Source organism: Coenobita brevimanus, chromosome 22, assembly GCF_032717465.1.
Source record: "Coenobita brevimanus isolate Jiangsu-jjx chromosome 22, ASM3271746v2, whole genome shotgun sequence".
Lineage (NCBI taxonomy): Eukaryota > Metazoa > Arthropoda > Malacostraca > Decapoda > Coenobitidae > Coenobita > Coenobita brevimanus.
In genome coordinates this window covers 17,843,831-17,851,528 of record NC_136975.1, presented here as the reverse complement: position 1 = coordinate 17,851,528, position 7,698 = coordinate 17,843,831, and the positions used below count along the sequence as shown (strand labels likewise).

The window sequence follows — 7,698 nt, the reverse complement described above, 5'->3', positions numbered from 1 at the left end:
AAGGGCTATTCACAAACGCTGTATTTGGCTCCCTTCCAAGTCTCTTCCGTAGCAAGCAGGGATTTTTCTGGGGAAAATTACTCGATCAATCACCAGGCACCGATCTATCACGTGACTGAATTTAAATAGACCACACCCTCCCCCATTCTCCTATCTTCCCCTTCCTTCTCTCCCTCCCTCTCTCCACAAAACAAGTACACACTGTACACAAATACGTACATATGCATTTACGCTCGTAATCATGTACGTACTTAGGGACAACGGCCATGCCACGTTGAGTACACCGCTTCCCGTCCGATCAGCGAAGTTAAGCAACGTTGGGTCTGGTTAGTACTTGGATGGGTGACCGCCTGGGAACACCAGATGCTGTTGGCATCCCTACGTGTCAAGTGGGGTTGGTGGAGGATTAGTGCCCCTCCCCGTAAAACAATTAACTCTAAGCCGTTGGCCACCCCGTTTGGGATGCATGGCGTCTGGCAATGAATGAATGAAAACTTAGGGACAAATGTATCCCAAGGCGGACTAAGGTATTTACGTACCTATGAATATAAGTACGTACTTATGTACGTACGTCAACTCATGTAAGCACGCACTTACGTACGTACGTGAATACTTGGAGAAGTACGTACGTGAATACTTACGTATGTACGTACTTACGTACGTGAATACTTACGCAAGTACGTAAGTACGTATGTACGTACTTCCGTAAGCACGTACATACGTGCGTACGTGAGTACGTACATGAATGCGCTAGTACGTACATTGGTGCGTACGTAAAAACGTGCATGGGAGTGTACGTAGGTATGTATAAGGGTGCATAGGTAGGCACGTAAATACATTCACACATAAATACATACGTACGTAATTACGTACGCGGATTTGTACGTAAGTACGTACGTAGATCCAGACGTGTGTACACAGGTGTGTATGTAAGTACGGTACGTACATAGGTACAGTACGTGTACATTCCCTTCATGTCGCATATCTCATAATTGTTTTGGTCGGGGGTCATGTAATTGATACGATGTGCCTTTATTTCCGAATCACGATCTTGTAAGGGAGGTCTAGAGGACCCCTAGCGAAAGGGAGACGCTATGACAAAAAATGGCGGCCGACACAGTTTGTGCATACCGGTGTTACGCGGCTAACGCCGAAAGGGAGCGGCGCGGCCGGTAAGGGAGGTGCCAAGAGCATGCGACCGTTTGTGAATCCGGGCAGGCCTCGTTCTTGCATTAGTTCCTAAGTCTAGGATTTCCCTTACTGGGTAACTGGTCAGATGTAGAGTAATAGCTGTCTGTCACTGATTAATAATTGTCTCCACTCATAATTGTTGATACACATTTAAAATAGCCTACTAAAATACGCTGCCTTCCCACTTTCTGCCACTGTCTATGGAGAACGCAGAAAAGGAACTGTATGGCTGTAAATTATTCGTTAGTGTTCTGACAGAAATGGTATTCTTAACATTAGTGCCAGATTTTAATTGTTTATTTAAGCTGTATTCCATTTTAGTCTTATGTTGCTAAAGAATTATTACCATTCTAACATTAGATTCCACAAATTATTCCGAATTGTCCCGAAAGTATTGAAATACCAAGGAGTTCTACTTGAGGACTTCCTAATATTGATACTGACTCATTACTACAGACAAAGCTAAGATGCACACGTATTCTGATATTTAATGACTGTTTTCCATTGCATTACCAAAAATAAGGTTTCATTTTGTTAAGATATAAAGAAGGGTATGCACAACATCACTGACTGAAAACTTTTGGAAACCCTGCTATTACTTCGTTAAGCGACTGTACAAACATCAGAAATTGGATACAAGCAGCTTCGTCAGTCTACTCATCATGGTGGATTGCTAATATGTCTAAAGAAGCCCTTTTTATTTCAGCATTCACTTACTGTTTGATATTTTCAGAGATATACAGTGTTCGTCGATGACCAATATCATTTGAGAGGGGTACTAATCTGACCTGCTCAGCATCACATTCAGTAACACCGGAGACTGTATCTTTACAACAAGGAAGTTTTATTTTTTCAGCAATTTTTTTTTTTTCCCTTGTGTACTTCTCAATAATGCCATGCACGATGCTCGCAACCCTGATTCATTTTGTGACTGAACCGTTCCAAACAATCAGAGTGGGCACGCTGCAATCACTCTTCCTCAAACGACATTTGAATAGTAGTCGTGCACGACTTCTATTCAAATGTCGTGTGAGAATGTTTGGTTTCATGCACTCCAGTGATAAAACGTTGTGGTATATAAGACAATGCAAATTCACACCAGTTTTTACCAAAAGCAGTGAACATGTGCTCGTGGGCCCTTCAGGCCCCTCGCACTTGCTCCAGCGGAGGGCTTTCGTGTTACTATAGTTTATTTTAGTTGTACCTATGGGCAAAAAATTCTATGGAAATCCTATGCAAGGTGCGTGGAGTAGCGTTTTTTGGTCAACTATTTTTTTGCGATTTTTGTGTTAATTTTGGTGCGATTTGAATGTGTACTTTCGGCTGCCCAAAATACACACACACACACACACACACACACAGCTCGCTGGTGCAGTGGTAACGTTCTCGCTTGCCAACTAGTGGACGGGAGTTCGTGCCTCACTCAGGTTGCGAAAAGTTTCACTGACGAAGTGGGTGGTTACTGTCCCCCTTGATCAGTGGATGGGTGTGTGCGTGTGTGAAGGTCACAGCCTTGCCCTTAGATCGGACTATATGAGCTCTTAGCTCCTTTCCGGGAGGGTAAAAGCTGACGATCACGACCATCATGTGATACTGACCGACCCGGTGAATAATTACACACACACACACGGCTAGTGCTATAGTATATTAGATCCATACCAGATGTAGCTTTCATCATGCTAACGTTTCTTTTCTGATGGGCAATGACTGTATCTGGAATTGTAATAGAAATTACTCATTTTACCAAAGCCATACATGAGATCATAGATACTGTCACGCAGTTAAAAAATCGCCACAGTCATACGATTATGCAATACAAACACCATCAGACACTCATCATCACCGTCGTAAGATCACACGGTAGAAACACCTTCAGGCAGCCATAAAGTCAAAATATCATACAGTCAAAATATTAGGTCATATTATCAGTACCGTCGTAAGACCTCAGTACAAACAACTTCAGGCATTCATTATACAGCAGAAACAATTTCAGGCAGCCATAATAACAAAAAAAAAGAAAAAAAAAATTACAAGAAGGGACTATCTTCATCAGCCTGCATGAAACTATTGCAGAGAATTTATCTTCAAGTTTCACATTTTCAGACTCATGGAGTACGTGAAATAGTTTTATTTAAAAAGCCTCCTTATGACCAAAACAGAAAATTGATAAATAATTAGCTAATGTGTCAGTTGATGGAACAGCTGACATGCCAAATTAACTCATAATTTCAAGTTATCCAACTTTGTAATTCATAAGAATGTCCCTAAAAATGCCTCCTTATAGCCGAAAATCAAACTCGCCTGATAGTCACCTGATGCGACAGCTGATGCAACATATGACTTGTAAAATTAACTCAGAGTTTAAAGCTGGGAAACTTTGTATTCCGTAACAAAATCGCTCATTTCTCCAAGAGCAGATAATGGAAGTTTCCCTGAATATGGGGAAAAATAAAAAGATGCCAAGGTGTACCACTTATACTCGTAGACCTGTCGGCTTCGCTGCAGGTAAAATACACCATCATCCTGTCATATTACAACAAGCGTCATAAGGTCAAACAATAGAAAGAACTTCACACAGTCATTACCATAGTGTCAAAAGAACAAAAAGTAACTAGATAGCACTCAAGGAGCGTTTACCTCCGCTGCCACCAGTAATAGATTTCCTGCAGAAAAACCACACATACTACCACAGTCATAAATACGAGTTTCCAAAATACTCTAACTTCCCTAAGTAGTGATAATCAATACTACATTGTAAAAAAAAATCAGTAACATACATATCATTGTAATATTAAAAACACCAACACACAACTAGATGCATTAGAACATTCCTCATTAAGGTAAACAAAAATCTCTGTGGACAGTATGTGCATCAGTTGCAGCTGGCAGATAGTAATGAGACAGTACCCTCCATCCTTACTCGAGGATGATATTTGAACACGAACCAACCAGTTGTACTGTACATCTATATTCGTTCTCTCCCTCTCTCTCTCTGTAGCTTTTAATACAATTTCGTCAGCCATCAGTGTTCCCGTGGAAACCCTCCTGCGAACCTCTTGGGGGGTTACCAACTCTAGGTTGACAACCACTGATATGATTCCTTATTTTGATAAACCATTAAATTGTCCTTAACTCTATCTATCTATATACCCAGGCTGCTTCCCCCAAGGAAGGGGAGGTAGCCGAGACAGGACGACACACTCCCAATTTACTCATCCAGACATACACATTTATTCGTATCTTAGCCCCAAAGGGGAGAAGGGACAGATCCTCACTGCACCACACCGCATGAAGGTCATCTGCGCAGTGCAATCAGTGACATCTGCAGCAAGGCCCGACAGCAGAGCTAGTTTATCCCTGCCACATCATAATAGACCCATCCCCTTACCTTCACCTGACCTGATCAACTGATCAGAACAAATGCAGGAGAATATCCTCTTAGGGCAGCATCATCATTTAATCATTCACAATTTCTCTCCATTTATTTGTCACGCACAGCCACACTCCCTTGCTCAACAGACATCCCTCTCGGATCCAGCGCTCTCTTCACACTGTTCATCCATCCTATTCTTGGCCTCCCTCCCAGCCTTACACCTCTCACATCAGATATAGTTATCTTTTTCACCAATCGCTCATTATCCATTCTCTCCATATGCTCAAACCATCGCAACACCCTCTGCTCAACTTGATCAGCCATCACCCGAACGACTTCAGTTCTCCTTCACACTTCACCATTTCCCAATCGATCCATACGCATCACTCCACACATAGTCCTCAGACACCTCATCTCCATTACATTCAAATTTTTCCCCTCTGCTACACTCGTATTCCATGTTTCATCCCCATATAAAGCAGTCGGTACCACAACACCCTCATACAGCCTTCTCTTTACATTCATTCTAAGCGAACAACATCTAAACACTTTTTTCATTCCTCCCAGCACCTTTCCTACTTCATTCGTTCTAAACTTCACCTCTGCATCTATTCTTCCATCAACACCAACATGTGACCCCAAATACCTAAAACACTCTACCTCCTCAAGCAACTCACCATTCAAAACGATATTCATCCTCCTGCCATCTACCGACCTCGTACACTTCATCGCTTTACTCTTATTCTCATTTCCTTTCAATTTCCTCTTTTCACACACCTTTCCAAACTCCCCTACCAACTGTCTCAATCTCTCCTCTGAATCAGCCACCAGTGCAGTATCATCTGCAAATAGCAGCTGCTTCAGATTCCACTCTCTACCATCAACATTCACCAGACTCAGACCTCCATCTAACACTCTTGTATTCACCTCCCTTACAACACCATCCATATAAATATTAAACAACCAAGGTGACATCACACATCCCTGCCGCAGCCCCACTCTCACGGGAAACTAATCACTCACAGTATTTCCCACTATTACACACACTCTACTATTTATATAAAAACTTTTCACCCCTTCTAGTAACATACCATCAAGTTCATACAATCATAAAATAGTCCACAAAGCCTCCCTATGAGTTCTATCATATGCTTTCTCTAAATCTATGAACGCCCAAAACACATCCTTGCCTTTTGCTAAATACTTTTCACACACTTGTCTCACAGCAGACACTTGATCCACGCATCCCCTCCCTCTCCTAAAGCCACACTGCTCATCACCAATCACTCCCTCTGTGCCCTCTCTAACTCTCTTAATTAACACTCTACCATACACCTTACCTACAACACTCAACAGACTTATACCCCTAAAGCTAGTACATTCATACTTATCACCCTTGCCTTTATACAAAGGGACTACACAAGCAGTTGCCCAGTCAATTAGCACCATACCTTTCACAAAGCACACATTCAACAATCTTACTAACCAGTCAACAATAGTCACTCCACCACCCTTCAGGCATTCCACAGCACACACATCCATACCTGCAGCTTTCCCTATTTTCATCTCCTTTACTGCCTCCTGCACTTCCTACTTCATGATCATAGAATCATTCAACTCTCCCAACACATTTATTCCTTGCACCCTTCCATCCGCCACAATCTCAGCCACCCTTTCCTCCTCTACATTTAACAATTTATCAAAATACTCTGCCCATCTCCTTCTTACTGTATCCATCTCAATTAACATCCTTCCATCATCTGCTTTTACGCACTATTCCCAGACTCTCCCTTTCGCACCCTTTTCACCTCCTTCCAAAACATTTTCTTATTCTGTTGAAAGTTATCAGGTAACTGCCTACCACACATCTCATCTGCTGCCACTTTAGCATCATGTACAGCCCTTCTTGCACTATTCCTCTTTTCCTTATACCTCTCATATGACACCTCATCCTTCCTCTGCAGCCACACTTCATATGCAAGTCTCTTTTCAGCTATAGCCATACTTACTTCCTCACACCATCTTTCACTTCCTTTTCTTACACCACCACCCACACGTCTCACACCACACACCTCTTCTGTATGCCCCACCACAGCACTCTTAACCCGCAGCATCCCGTTGACGTGAATGAACGTCCACACGTTTTGTCACTGCCAATCCCGTTGACATACATAAACGCGAATCAATTGCAAGGTCCCTAATTTGCACAATTTTCAATTTTCATGAGTGATTTTTGGTACGTATACACGGGACACCTTCCTCTACAAGATGTCAAGCAGGGACAATGCCTTACCCCGCATGACCTCCTCCCCCCCCCCCGCACGCCACTGTCTTGGCAATTCACCTGTTACCAGTGACCTGGCCAGTAAAGACATGTCATGCCACAGTACGAAATTCAGGGCAAGAGTGATTCCCTAATTGATGACAATATGAAGGACAAACTTTACATAGCATTAGAAGAAGAAACAGTCAGAAATGATGATCAGGTAATGTTGCCAAAAAAGGTCAGGTATGGTGATGTGTTTCATGAGTGAAACATTGCTTATATTGCCAATATCACTGTGTGAAAACCAATATACTCTCGTACTACATATAAATTCGTACCAAATAAATAAATAAATACTGTTTATGAGTGGTGTGGAATGGTTACCTTCCCATAGAACTCGTTTTTTTTGGAGCCAGCCTCATAGAAAACACAGTAAGGTGAGAAGATACTGCTTCCTGTATCGAGTATTTTAAACCTCAGGTGAGCGATTTCTCTATGAATTTTCGATGTTTCTCACCAAAAGCGGAGGTTTGAGCCAAAAAAAAAAAAAAAATCCAAAAATGGTCGGAATTGGTGGGAGTCAGTGGTGGAAAAGTGGTCCGGACGGGGCGGGTTAAACAACTGCCATTCCTTCTCCACACTGCCATTTTCCTGATCTTTCACTGCGTTCCACTCGTCTTTCAATTTCTCCTGATACTCTATCATTTTCTCTCTCTTATCCAACTCACTCACTTTCAAAATTTCCCTGCCACACCTAACTCTCCTAGCTCTCACCCATCTCGTATCTACTCTTAACTTTCCCTCCACCAGGTACTGGTCAGACATTCCTCCACCCTCCCCTCTCAGAACTCTCACATCCAACAATCTT

General features: G+C 42.4%; 1 non-coding gene across 1 annotated transcript; it reads left to right on the top strand.

Moving 5' to 3' along the window:
* Positions 1 to 256: 256 nt before the first annotated feature.
* On the top strand, positions 257 to 375 carry LOC145392562 (5S ribosomal RNA). Its single transcript, XR_013896004.1, has one exon. It is a non-coding gene; the product is annotated as a 5S ribosomal RNA (ribosomal RNA).
* The last annotated feature ends 7,323 nt before the right edge of the window (positions 376 to 7,698 follow it).